This window comes from Lactuca virosa, chromosome 2, assembly GCF_052849685.1.
Source record: "Lactuca virosa cultivar CGN04683 chromosome 2, Lactuca_virosa_CGN04683_v6, whole genome shotgun sequence".
In the NCBI taxonomy this organism is placed as follows: Eukaryota; Viridiplantae; Streptophyta; class Magnoliopsida; order Asterales; family Asteraceae; genus Lactuca; species Lactuca virosa.
Genome location: NC_136427.1, coordinates 287,732,530 through 287,747,977, shown reverse-complemented (window position 1 = coordinate 287,747,977; position 15,448 = coordinate 287,732,530).

The window sequence follows — 15,448 nt, the reverse complement described above, 5'->3', positions numbered from 1 at the left end:
AACGGTTCTTCACCGTCAACTTGTTCAGCTCTCAATAATCAATGCACATCCGGTGGGAACCATCATTCTTCTTCACAAACAAAATCGGTGCTCCTTATGGCGAGCTACTCGGTGTGATAAACTGCTTGCCCAACTGCTCCTGGAGCTGAGAGGACAAATCATGCATCGTAGGCGGTGTTAATCAGTACGACACCTTAACAATCGGGGCCGTGTCGGGAACCAAATCAATCTTGAACTCTACTTGCCTTGTACGAGGCACACCAGGTAAATCCTTTAGGAACACATCTGTAAACTCTCTGAATGCAGGTACATCCGAAACCGAAATCCCCTTCTCCACCCGAGTGTCAATCACATAAGCGAGATAACTCGAACATCCATGCTGAAGATACTGTCAAGCCCTAACGGCTGAACAAAAAGTCGAACCAACCTTGGTACCCTCACCATAAATAATCAGTTCTCCCCCACGTGGGGTTCGAACTACTACCCGCTAAACCTCATAGTCAATCATGGCACCAAATCAACTCAACCAGTCCATCCCTACTATCGCCCATACATCCCCCATAAGAACGGGAATCAAATTGATCGGGTAAGACACCCCAGATATCTCCAATTTACAATCTAGAAAAACAATCATCGCAGAAATCTCGTGTTCGTTGGTGATACAAACTCGCAATGGACACTCTAAATCTCCAAGAGGCATATCAAAACTCCTACTGAAAGACTAAGACATAAAGGACCGAATCACACCCGAGTCATAAAACACAAAAACCAGGCAGGGAATTCAGTAAGAAGTTACCTAGCATAAATACAATCATAAGCGTATAACAAAATAACTTGAAAGAATAATAAATGAGAACATACCAGCAATGATATTAGGTACCAACCTAGCCTCCTCTATTGTTAGCTGAAAGGCATGACCCATGGCCTTTAGTGCCTTAACTCTCCCCTGTCGTCCAACTATAATCCTCAAAGTAATCGAGGCTGGTGCCTACATCGATCTTGCAGCAAGCAAGGGATAGTTGGCCTTCACATAGCCAACCTGATCACAGTGGTAGCAAATCCTGGTGCTTGGCACTGGGGCATGCTGACAATAATCACTAGCAATATGGCTCCCTGCCATATTTGTGGAACCCAAAAGCGGATCGACCAACGCCCTCATGTGCCTTCCCGTACTTGCCATAAGTGCGGCCCCTCTGTCATCCAGATCGTGAATCAACGAGCTTGAACCGCTTTACTGTAGGTTGTGACTGAATCGGAGCCTACCTCTGCTCCCCCGTCTGAGTCTCAATCTCAATCTCCTGCCTTCACACAACATCTTGAAGCTAGTTGAGAGTACAATATCTCTGGGTAGATATAAACTCTCGAATCTCTGTCTTGATCATGCTCAAGTATCGCAACATCTAGGCCTGCTCTGAAGCAGAATGCTCAAGGAAGAAAAGAGCTCTTTCAGTAAACATCTTGGTGATCTCTGTCAACGAATCTGTCGTATGCCTTAACGTCAGATACTCTAGATCCAACCTATCCCCTTCCACCAGGGGAGCATTCTCAGTATGGAACATCACCGAGAACTGCTCCCAAGTAACAACATCCTTCTGATTAGGAGTATAAGAACTAGTCACCAGCTTCCATCAGTCCTTCGCGCCCAGACAAAGAAGGTTCATGATGCACCTGACCTTCTGGTCTTCTGGACACGAGCAAGTGAATAAACAGCCCTCCACATTGGATAACTATCTCATAGAGAAAATAGGGTTCTTGACCCCATCAAACTCTGGGGGCTTCGTATTGATGAAGTCCTGGTATTGGAATGACCCTCTCCCATGAATCCCCGTAGAAGCAATGGTTGCGATAGCTGCAGCAGCAACAACCTCAGCCACAACATCATATCGCTCATTAAAAAGCTCAGTCATCGCGGTTAACATAGACCCAAAGAACTCCGGGATCCCCTCCCTGACAGCCACAGTCACCTGAGTGGTGATCATCTCCTGAATGTCATCATCTGTCAAACTTGGCCTCTCCGAGCCGCTAGCTCCTGATCCAAAACCTCTCGTGTACACCATACTAAAAATGAACCAAAATGTATCAGAAATGCCATAATTCATACTATTAAAATCATTATGGAAAGACTAAACCTTCGGGGTTCGTGACTTCCTTGTTATGCGTACGGGTCATGTACTTCTAGTAGTACGGGCCCATACTACCTTCTACACCTACCTGTATTTGTCTTAATGTATTGACATAAACTACCCTAATACAAAACCCAACAACTATGATACACATACATCCTACACATTTACTCAAGAGTAGGTAATCCATCCACATGCTGAGCTGCTACAACCATACTCACTCATGAAACTTCCACCAACCCTGTAGCTGCTTGTGCATGCTAATCATACATAATGTTGGATTCCATAGACAACCGAATACTTGATTCTACCCTAAGCCCACAACCAAACAAGGAACAGGAAATAAGGCTAAATAAAATATTATCATGTTATAAAATATTAGTTATATACAACTATAATGCATACACTAAGAAACTACAATAATGATGTCAATTTCATTTAGCATACAAGAAATTCTCCGAGGCTATCAGGCATCATAACTTAGGCAATTCTATCATGCAATTCCTAAAGATCCTTAGCTGAAAACTAGAATGAAATTCTATCATAATCATCATAAACAAATAATAGTGTGGGTATCTTGGGGAATACTTTCTTGCTCCGACTGATCATACACATCGCATCCTTCCTTGTTTACTTTTGTGTTGGGATTAAAACCCTAATTGAGATTTGATGAACAAGATGCGGAAAATAAGAACAAACACAAATATGAAGATTAGGTCGAATGATCACTCGATTTATTCAAAACATGAGGAATAAATTACACTTTCAGCATAGACCAAAGAATCTAACACTACATAAGAAACCTCACGTGGCGGCTACATTTTGCCTCACTCTTAACCCTAATAATGAATAATACATGACTATTTATAGGGAAAAGACAAGTCTTGGGCTTTTAACCTACACTTCATCAAAGGGGCCCACTGCCATCATCCATGGAGTGCTTTGAAACCCTACAATCTCCCCCTCAAAGTATGGAATGGATGGCAATGCTTTAACTTCCAAAACAAGCATCTAACAAATAAAAATATCTTGCAACGAGGAATAGATGAAGCAATCCACGAATCTTGATTCTTCAATAGTCTTCAAACACGGGCTCTAGGATATATATAAATCAAGCACTGAAGTAATGTCTTTAAACTTCATTTTCGAATGTAATCCCAAAAAATCTTCATGAAAACCAAACCCGCCATAAAAACCCATTTCAGAACAAAGAAACCGAATCACTTCTTGTCTTTGAAGAGCTCCCCCTCCAAGTCACAATGATCTTCAAATAAGCTAATGATATACGCCATCAAAAAAATATCATGTAACAACCCAAACTTTAAGATTCGTAATGCCACTTGATCGAGAAAATACTAGAAGTCGGAGATATAACAAGTCCTTAGCAGAGCTCGATAAAGAACTTCCGCTGTAAAGGATACTTCTCTGTAAAAGCTTTAGCAGAGCTCGATGAAGAACTTCCACTGTAAAAGCTACCTTCATAATTCTACCACAAGCTTTATCAAAAATCTTCAACTTTGAAAAGGCACAAATCCAATTTCGAATGGCCATACCAAATTCTCCCCCGATTTATAATCAAAAACATGATTATAAAGCCTTCAAATGGTCATGAGAATGATCTTGAATGGATAAAAAATTACTATGCTCCCCCGCGACAAAATGATATAAACTATGAAGTATAAAATCCGAAAAAGTCGAGAAAATTTGACGTTATTGCGAAAAATGACTTTCCGAACTGCCAAGACTTGATGGAATCCTTAATTTTCTGTTCATGAAAAAAAATATGTGCGTTAAAAATTCCAAAACTGTTCACCAGCCCTCAAATTTGCAAACTTTTCGAAAAAAGGGCTGAAACTGTCACTTTGCTGAAATTCTGAGATTAAAGTAATAAATATGCATCATATTCCCCTTCATTTCTAACAGTTTCTGGAAATGGACCAAAACTGCCAAGCTGCAAAAGATATAGCGACCAAAAGTGTCAAATCTCTGAAGTTGCAGGGACCAAAAATGTAACTTGAGTCTTCTTCCCCATTTAAAGAATACGACTGGAACGGTGACTTAATTCTGAATCCAATAATTCCAAACAACGAACACTCGTAATTTGAACACGAATCCAAACCACTCAGATTTTCACTTTCGTTCCGAGCACAAAGATGTGAATCCGAGTACGGGTTCTTGAGACGAATCCGAGTCCAGTCCCACCTTTCGTTCCGAATCCGTAGATTACACACCCAAAGCGAATCCCCAATAAAACGAATCCGAACGCAGGTTCGCTGCGAATCGCTGTCAACGAACGACCATGTAAAAAGGAAAGCGAGCCCAGATAAGACTTTCGTTCGCAGTACACCCCAAATCTCAATCAATTTTGATTTTTTTTTGTTTGACCAATGTTCATCCCAATTGAGTTCCAGCTCCAATTTCATTGTTCGCAGGTAAGGTTTTTCATACCAAATTTGACTTTGAGGCATGACCTGCAACTGGCGAGCACCCCTAAATAATTCCAGTTAAGTGCCAAATCCGATTGCGAAACTTATCGTCACACATCATTCTTTCATCCCGAGCGATTAATTTCACCATTGTTCTCGAAACAAACATTCACTTGATATCAATATTCAGAACAGGTCATCCACATCCAGTTCCGATCAATTTTTTTTTTTTTTACAATTCCGATTAATCCCAGCGATCTGAGCATAGAAACAATTAGAGATGAATGTTGCGTTACTGATACCTTCAAATCCGATTACACTCATAGATGAGAGCACCGTTCACAGATCAACAATTCCAATTTTGACTTTTTATACTTTGACCATCAAAACCGATTATTGACAAATACCAAAATCGACATCCTCATATCAATACCATCATGATATAAAATCGGTAATCAATGAAAGAACGGATTAATAAGATTAAACCCAAAATCAAATAAAATCAACAATTGATTTTGACAATAAATCCATTTACAGATTACGACTTAAGAATGAAAGAACAAAGATGAAGTTGAAGATGACGGTTGGCATCAAAGAAACGATCGATATTCAAATTGAACACAGAAGACTCAATCGGAAACCAGATATAATATTAGGGCCAAAAAGTGAATATGAACCGATCGAATTTGCTTAAAACAAAGGAATAAAATCAATTGATTTGGGATTAAGCAAACGATCTGATCCAATATGAACAGAAAAACGAATCAGATAAAAGAAATACCAGATGAACAGTGGAAGAACACCATAAATTTTCATGAACAGTGGCTTGAACAGAATTTTGATTCCAAGACGCCAAAACACCTATAATCTTCAATAACTTGTGCAGAAAATCATCAAATCAAGAACCGATACTTCAAAAATCAATAGATCTTCAAAGACCCGCTTTGATACCACTTGTTGGGATTAAAACCCTAATTGAGATTTGATGAACAAGATGAGGAAAATAAGAACAAACACAAATATGAAGATTAGGTCGAATGATCACTCGATTTATTCAAACCATGAGGAATAAATTACACTTTCAGCATAGACTAAAGAATCTAACATTACATAAGAACCCTCACGTGGCGGCTAAATTTTGCCTCACTCTTAACCCTAATAATGAATAATGCATGACTATTTATAGGGAAAAGACAAGTCTTGGGCTTTTAACCTACACTTCATCAAAGGGGCCCATTGCCATCATCCATGGAGTGCTTTGAAACCCTACATTTTGAAAATAATTTGAAAAATTTTGCAGGTCCTTAGTTTGAGCTTGGATTCACATGAATGTTCATCCAATTCTCTCAAACCAGGGCTCTGATACTAACTTGTAACATCCCAACATCAATGCAAAATTTTTATTTTTCAAATCCATAAGTTTTACAAAAAAAAGCTTCCAAAAGTTACAACCACATATCAGAGTATCCCAAAATCATAAATCATATAAAAGTCCAAGATGATGTACACGATCAAGCCTTCACCTTACCCCTATCCTCTAAAGTATGTAAAATCATAGAATCCAACTCTAAGCCAACGCTTAGTGATTTCCCCCAAAATACCACCACAGCATATAACCACATGCATACTAGGCCCACATTCATCAGACTGGATTACCCCTAAGCCCACAACATTAGTCTGGATTGCCCTCCCGGCCCACAAATCATGTCTGGATTGCTCCCGAGCTCACATCATAAGTATGTCTTGCTTTCCAGCCCTCAGCTTATGTCTAGCTTAGTCTCAAGCTCACAACATAAGTCTGGCTTGCTCTTGAGCCCACATCATAAGTTTGGTTTTCCTTTCCGACCCACAGCTTATGTCTGGCTTTCTCTCAGGTTTGTTGGCTTCCGCACAGAGCAGTATTGCCTCAACCCAACTGCACTATGTCGACATATGCAACAAATAAAATATATAACGGCAAATAGATAATCATGCAGATCTTAAGAGAATAGTACATCATAGCAACTTCCTAAACTAGGATACAAAACCTAGTAGGTCAGCATTGGTGCCTTCGACCCACAAGTAAAATGAGGAAACTCATCTCACAGTCTAAAAAATAGCTTTGACAGATTACTGCTCCAAATACGGCCTCTACAAATCATCTATACAAATAACAGGGACCTAATCTCAAACTACTATCTAAATTACCTAAAATGCCCTTAAGTCAAACTCGGTCAAGTCCATGGTCAAAGGTCAAGAGTCAAAAAGTCAAAATTCCAACCAGGTTGAGTATGCCCTACGTACTACATCTTTACGCATGGAGTAGAGATGCCATTCCCAAATTCCCAGGGTATAGGCGGTACGCCATACGTACTCTCATAGTACGCCCTACGTACTCGGCCAACACCTAAAGTTCTCATTAAGTTCTTATTCCTATAAGTCCTTACATCTAAGTCTAAGATCTAATCCCAAATGACCTTTGAGATCATAAAGTTTCCAACTTTATGACTTTACATGACTAGAAAGTGTCCAAATCTAAAAACCCTAATAAAAAAATAAGATTCTAAGCCCCAATACTCATTCATGGATCAGAGGAAAGGATCAAGTTCACATTTTTATGACTCCATGCACCTCAAAACATCTGAAAAGGCTACTCCTAATGTCAGGAGTATCTTATACTCAACTAGACCAAGATTATGTGACTAAAATTCATAAAACTTAAGAACCAACAATATCTAGTGAATCATTCATCAAGTTTAGAACTTTATACCTTCTGGAGGTTGCTTGAGGGGTGCAAATCCCAAATCTATAATGCTTGAAGCTTTCCAAGTGCACTCCAATGATCTTCTTCCTTCAAAGATGAACACAAAACACTCAAATAGCTCAAGAACTCTAAAATGAAAATTAGGTTTTGCAAGGGGGCGTTTGGGAGGATGGATGCTGAAGGTGGAAGGGATTTATGAGGGTAAAGTTGCTTAAATATGGATCAAAACCCAAGATTTAGGGTTTGCATATTTGTCCAGTATGTCCTGCGTACCCATTGAGTACGCCCTGTGTACTCACCAACACACGCATCATTCAGTTAAGGCTTACTCCCTGCATACGCCCCAAGTACTCAAGGCGTAAGGACCATTTTTGTCATAATTTAATACTTTATGTTAAGAATGGAAATACCTTATTGGTTGGGTGTTATAGAAAAAGGTGGCGAAAGATAAGTGGACGGTTATCAAGACAAAACCAAAAGGGTACTTGAAGTCATCGAAGCTAAAATGGAAGCAGATGAAATCTTTCAGGTTGAAGAGCAGTTTGAGTCACCCCTCACTGTAACTCGTGCGGAACGACTGTGCCTAGCCTCAACTACAAATATGTATGACTAAATATCTAATGACGAGAATGACTGATCTAGGGAGAAAGAAAAGGAGGAGGAAGAGGAAGATTTTGAAGACAGAGATGCTGAAAATGATTTGTTATATTTAGACTATTAATATCTTTTAGTTATTTTTTAATTTCATTTTATTGGATTAATTCTCTTTTTTCTTTTATAACACCACCGCCATCCCACCCATCCCACTACTGTCGAACTGTGTGATGGTGATGGTTTTGTCCAAAATATGTTATCTTCTAAATACTTCAAATAAATTAGGAGATGTGAGGTGGATGTGATTTTTTTTCCTGATTTAAATAATAAAGAAAATAGTAAAAAGAAATTAAAAACAATTAAAAAATAATAATCCAATAAAATAATATAATATATAAATATTATATATTAAAAGCAACAATAATTAATAAATTATAACCCAATAAAAAAATTAATCTAATAAAAAGGTTAAAAGAAATTAATAATCCAATGAAATATTATTTTTTTAATATATGACTATTATGTATTTTAAAATAAAATTTATTGATATATAATAAAGTTAATATATAAATATAATCCAATAAAGTTATATTTATTAATATATAAATATTATATATTAAAAATAATATTTATTAATATATGATAATACAATAAAAAGGTAATCTAATGAAAAGAATTTAAAAAAAAAATTAAATAAAAGAATTAATTTATAATAATCGAATAAAATTAGAAATCTACGTTCAGAAATGGTACTTGTAGGTTGGTTTCAGAAATGGTCCATGAATGTAAAATTATGATTTTTAAAAAAGTTAACAAACAAACCGTTAAAGTTAACGTTTTAGACCAAAAATGTTCCATGAAAGTAAAATTGTGATTTAAAAAAAAAAAGTTATCAACCAAACCGTTAAATTTAACGTTTTAAACCAAAAACATACAATATATCTAAAATTATACTACATTGCATCACAAAATATTTTTAAACCAAAAACCATATAATTTTAACAATTGCAGCGAACATTTCAAAATATTTTAAAACCAAAAACCGTATAATTTTAAGAATTGCAGCGAACATTTTTGCAATTTTGTATTAGATTCAAAGAGGGGTTAGAATACTGTTGTATTTCATTTTCTAAAATAAATTTTGGAGTTTAATGTGGGCAGCGTACCTCTCTTATTATTCTAAACCAAGGGACGGGTTATAATTACTTTTCTCTCACCTCTTTGAAAACAAATCTTTGAATTTAATGTAGAAAGATACTTCTTTTATTATTCTAAACCCAAAGAGACGTTAGAGTACTTATTACCAGCCTTTTTCAAAGTCCAAGTCGCAACATTTTGTGGAAAAAACTTAACTTTATTATTATTATTATTATTATTATTATTAAATGTGAAACATAAATATATTGTGAATGTATGACTTAACCAGTATTTTTGGATAAAAAATCTAAAGGCTAAGAATGTTATGGCATTATTGTAATTATTAAGAATATATTTAATTTGTTTATAGAAAAAACCGTTCATACTATATTCTTGACTTTTTGCGAATATTCAAATAAGGAAATGTCGACTAATTTGGGATACGTGATTATCTTCTACAATCGATAATATTGGAACAAAAATACAATAATTCACCGTCATTCTACAACCGATGCTAAAGAATCATAAAGGATTATAAGTTGTGAGATTGTCAGTCAATTATCACACTAAAAAACAGAGCACATTTCTGAAAACCAAAAATCAAGAATTTCAAGGTGTAGAAAAAAAAAAGAAGAGCGGGAGACCGAGTTCAAGGTTAAGAAAGAACTTTCAATTGAAGTTTAAGAATATTGTTCATTTTCCGTTAGCACTGGACGATGATTACTTTGTTTTTCCGACATTATCTTTGTTGTTCGAATTATTCTTCAAGAAGGAAGCCCCATACCACATGTAATCGATTAGAGTTTTCATTGTTACTGATTGTATTTTAACATTATTGAATAAAATTAAATAATAATGCAGTAGTAGATGCCTTAATCATAAGTAATAAAACATCATTCTTGAAGAATTGGAAATGTTTAGTAGATGTCATGATTATAAGTAATAAAACATTATTCTTGAAGAATTGGAAATGTTTAGTTCATATGTTTTTTTTGGGTAACAACCGCTTTAGCCAAGAATAAAGTAGGTAATTATTGGGGATTTTTTTTTCCAACATGTTTGTTAGAATCATGGATTAAAAACAAAAAATCCTAACTGATTTTCATATTCTTTTGGAATAAAAGTTATGTATTCATTGAGATTAATTACGCATTCTTTTAGAATAAAGCTATTATATTCTTTAAGGTTAAGTACAACATATTCTATAAGAATTAATCAAAAGAATTTTGTAATGAATGTAGCATGTGTGTAACAACCCAACTTTCAAGTAAATTCAAATTCATCCCTTGAGTTTTTAGTTAGGTCATTTTTACCCTTGGATTGGAAAGAAGTGGCAAAGGGAAGCCCTAATGGAAAAATGGTGATTATGGGAGCATGAGTAGTACGTTGGGCGTACATGTGAGTACGATAAGCGTACTAGGGCGTGCCCTAGTACGCTGGGCGTACACATATGTATGTTGGGCGTACGTGTGTCAGGGTGAAACCCTAACTTTTAGGGTTTGTGGAGTATTTAAGCATCATTATCGGTCACTTTGACTCACTCTTTCAGCCTCTAAGTCCTCAAGCCATTTTGAGTAAACCCTAACCCCCATAGTGAGCATCCTGAGCTTATAGTGTGGTTTTTTGTGTGCCAAAAGAAGAAGTTAGTGCATCAAAGGAGTCAAGGAAGGAATCAAGCTTGTAGATATAGGGTTATCATCATCTTGGGAAGCTTTAGAATGTATAAAACTTCTACATTTATGCTTGGATTGTGTAGATCTTCTTTTGGTATTCTTCTTGTTCCAAGAGTCCCAATTTTGTGCATGCTTTGTTTTGGTCATGTTGGGATGTCCTTTCAGACCCTAAGATGGGTCCTAAGGCATAAAAATGAGGTCCCTTAAGCTAGTTTGGTCTCTTGTTCTTTGTAAGAGGTATAAATGGATTAATACCATGTATTGAGTCAACCACCTCGTAGGTGGTCAATGTGAGGCGAGGTACGCCCAGCGTGCCGAAGGTGTACGCCCCGCGTACGCCTCTATTTGGGTTTCGGACTTTGGGCTTTGGGTTTGGGACATCTGTTTTGGCCTTGATGCTTGGGCCCTAATGGACTATCTCAGTAGTTGTGTTCTGGGCTAATTGGAGGATTGGACCTTAGGATAAGTCCTAATAAGGAGTTTGGGCTCAATTTGGAAAATTGGGCCAATCATGGGCTTGAAGTAATATGGGCCTTTTTGGATCAAGAATTGGGCTTAGGTCTTGGCCCAATTGGGGAAAGGGTAAATTGGACATTTACCCTAAGTATGGATCATTAGTCTATGATGGTAATCCAATTGTTAATTGGACGATTTTTTTGTTGTGATAGTTCGGGATTTTCGTGAGCCAGCAGTCATAGGTTTTAAGTATGATTCGGCATTGCGAGGTGAGTTTTCCTCATTGTACTTTCGGGTCGAAGGCACCAAGGCCAGCCCATTGGTTGGATAACCTGATATTGCTGATATCCTGAGTATGGAATTGATATGCATGAGTATGCTAGTTATCCATATGCTAGTCCGGTAGATCTATAGGACTACCTGTGGTTCTGTCTGCATGATTATCTATATATGGTCGTTATCTGTCTGCATATTATGTTGGGTTGAGGTTGTACTGCTTCGTGTTGTAGCCAGCAAACCCTGGAGCATTCCAGATATGAGCTAAGGGCCGGGTAGGGCATGCCAGACTCATACTAAGGGCTCAGTAGCATTCCAGATACGAGCTGAGGACCCGGTTGGTATGCCAGACTCGTACTAAGGGCTTGAGGGTATTGGAGCAATCCAGATATGAGTTGAGGGTCGGGTGGGGCATGCCAGATTCATACTGAGGGCTCAGTAGCATACCAGATACAAGCTGAGGACCCGGTTGGGGTATGCCAGACTCGTATTAAGGGCGTTGGAATTCCAGTCCGAGGACTGATGAGGTTGGAGCAAGTCAGACATAAGATGTGGGCCCCGAGGGCAAGCCAGACTTATATTGTGGGCTCAGGAGCAAGCCAGATGTGAGCTGTGGGCCCGATAAGCAAGCGAGACTCATAATGTGGGCTCAGGGGTAATCCAGTCTTTTAGCTGTGGACCCATTGCATGTTGTTATTTTATATATTTGATCATTTGTATGACCGATATCTTTGGGGAACTCACTAAGCTTCGTGCTTATAGTTTGGTTTATGGTTTCAGGTACTTCAGTGGATCGTATCGAGGCGAAGGCGTTACCGTACACAACCTCGCGTTTTGGACTTATGATTTATGGGAAACTTTGATTGTGTAAATGTTTCGAAAACTATTTTGAAAGCGATTCTGATTTTTAATGTTTTTTTGGAACAATAGTCTTTGTAAACATTTTTTTAGAAAAATGGTTGTTTTAAAAAGTTTAAATTTAATGGATTTTTATGTATGTTACAATGTGAAATCTCAATCTTTGTTTATGGTATTCATAGCCTCTAATATGGACGATAACTTAGTTGTTCAAAAAATATATAAACGATAACTTCAAAGGAGTGAGCCACATGTTTATGAGGTTCTACGCCGGCGGAAGTATAGATTGATATCGATTGTAATATTGTAATGGCGATGGGTTAGACGTCCTAAAAGAATGGATTTTGAATTAAAAATATTAATTAGTTGCCTAAATTATGGATATTTAATTTAGATAATGATGAGTTAAGAAACTCTTAGATCGATTAGATCTTCCACAGGTTAATCAGCAAAACAAACAAAACAAACGCAGATAACACAAGATGGAATCAAATAATGCTTAATGATTCAAAAGTAGTCACGCCTCAGCAGAGCTCGACCAAAAACTTCTGTTGTAGAGGCGAGCTAGGGTTTTAGTACAATAATTAGAATAATAATTAAAGTGTCGTCTCCTAAGGATGCATGCATGCACCTTAAATACAAAACCCTAATAAAACAATCACGGTTGGACAGGCCCAAACCGGATAACAAAACTGCGCTAAGAAACGAGCCCAATGACGCAACACAATTAGACCCAACAATCTCCCCCTTTGCGTCAAACAAGGCGAGAGACTACTTCGGTTGAGTGACCTTGACCTGCTTCACAACCTTGAACAACCAAGGGATAATCGCAAGAAGTGTCTGCCGAAACTGAATGTACCAACGAAGCATATCGGTGAACAACTTCTTATCAGCTTCACTGTTCTGATTACATCTGTGTATGATCTCCAAAATGTGCTCCAAGAAAGCAGTAGAGAACAGGTGCTTGTCAATAAGAGCAAACAGGCATTTTTGACCTTCGCCCCTAATGAACATCACTGTATGAAACTTAGGATCGATCTTGCCCTTGATCATCGCATTCACATTGTCAGCTCTTCCAATTGGTTTCACCATAGTTCGCTTGTGAATGGCAGATGCGATTTCTTGATCCATCTTTGCTACTTCGTAAATGTAACAAACAAGCATTCGCTTGACATGGTCAATGATCGGCTGATATTCCTGAGGATTGGACAACAAAATATTGTTGAGGAGTATCCAGTCATGCGGGTTCAAGTTCGGTAGATCAGCTAGGGAAATAGTATGGACCGAGCTATCTGAGCGTCGAGTTACTTTGAATTTAATATTAACAAATTTCCCAGTCGAAGAGGGCTTCAGAACCTTGACTGTTGTAATCTTCTTTGGGCTCCATGTCAAATATTGTGGCTAAGCAGACTCCAGATAAAACTCCAATAAATCCCGATCTACCTTCGGGTCTGGAGAGGGAACGACAGCCGTTGAGGCAAAGCAATGGAAGACAAATGCCTTTCGGGTGATTGGCATATCGAATTGAGCATCCTTTGAGTTCTCAAGGTTGAACGACATAACAGGTTCAAGCCAGTGAGTACTCGGTTCATCAATGACTTCCCTCTGGAGTAATTCAATAGTCCATTCTGGAAACATGGACTTCTTTTTCTCTAAGAGTTCTTTTTCTTTCAACTCTTTCTCCAAAAGATTCATCTTTTCCCGAATCTCTTGATCAGAAGGCTTGACTTTCTGATTAGGATTAGAAGGACTCCCTTTCATGATGTCATCAATATCATCATCTTCATCTACATCGTCTTCTCCAATCTTCTTTTTCTTTTCCCTCTGACTGACCGAAGCTACATTATCCTTCGGTCCAGCAGTAGCTTTTGGTTCTGGAGGGGGTTGAGGTTGAGCCTTATCAACTTTGCTTTGAGGAATCTTTTCTCCCCCTTGTTTCGGAAGAACACTAGTTTCCGGAACACCCTCAATCCTACTTAAAATATCCAAAGCAGGACGTAGCTTCTCAACTAAGTGATGTCGAATAGAGATAGTCAAAATGGAGTCATGGGCGACCAAGAGATGTAACAAGATTGAATGGACATCACCCACAGAGCTTCGAATCACCTCTCGTTCAGACTTTAAATCGTTAAGCTCTTTAGTTGCAGTCCGGAGCCGTAAATTCTGAATTTTGAGCTGAGAAGTGCGCTTGTCCAGCTCATCCATTATTTTGTTTTCGACTGCAAGCTCGGCCTCAAGCTGAGTTAAGCGAGTATCAACTTTGGTATGAAGCTCTTCGTTAGCAGCTTCAATAGCTTTTCGAGCCACTTCAAGTTGTGTCATCTCTGCCTTCAGTGAACGTGAGAGTGTGTCAACAGATGCGTTCACGGTTTGTGCGTTTTTCTGAGCAGCGGATTGCAAGGAATCCAAAAATAGTTGAGCCTCTGATATTAGTTTTTCGACTTTTGCGGTCGCATCCTTGCAGTGTTTGGTGGAGGCTTCAACAGCAACCGAAGCTTTCTGGCATTGAGAGGTAGAGTCAGCAATAGCCTTTGCAGCATTGGAGATTGAGATATCATGTTCTTTGACTACGGACGAGAACAAGGCTTTAAGAGCAGCTTCTGAATAAGTACCAGTAGTGGATGAAGAAAGTAACTTATCAATCTTATCAGTCACAACCTTGAGATGGCGCTTGGTAAGTGGAGCGTCTTCATCATCATCGCTTTGGACACGAAAAGGACTGAAGTAAGTGGAATCAAACTCCAAGTCCTCACCACCATGAATGGTATTGGTTTCTGTTGATTGGGTAGGAGATAGGGGTTTGCTGGTAACTGGGGTTTCGGGTGGTGAAGAACGAACCCCCGTATCAGATACGTTGGTTTGAACTCCAGTGGTGGTTGTAGTTGTAGCTTCAGAGAAAATAGCTGTAGGAATGGGAATGGTAGAGGAAGGTTGTGATGTGATGATAGGGGAAGTGGGAGGTAAGGAAATAGGAATGGAAACAGGTGGAGGAGAAGGTGCTTTGGAACGAACATGTACCTCTGGTGTAGGCGAACGAGGTGGGGGAGCACCACGAGCCGAACCTTCATCATCTTAGCTTTCGCTCTCAGATTCGCTAGGAATGGGGTGTTTATGGCCAGTAGGAACATACTCAGAGTCTGAGTTGCTTGATGATTGAAGAAT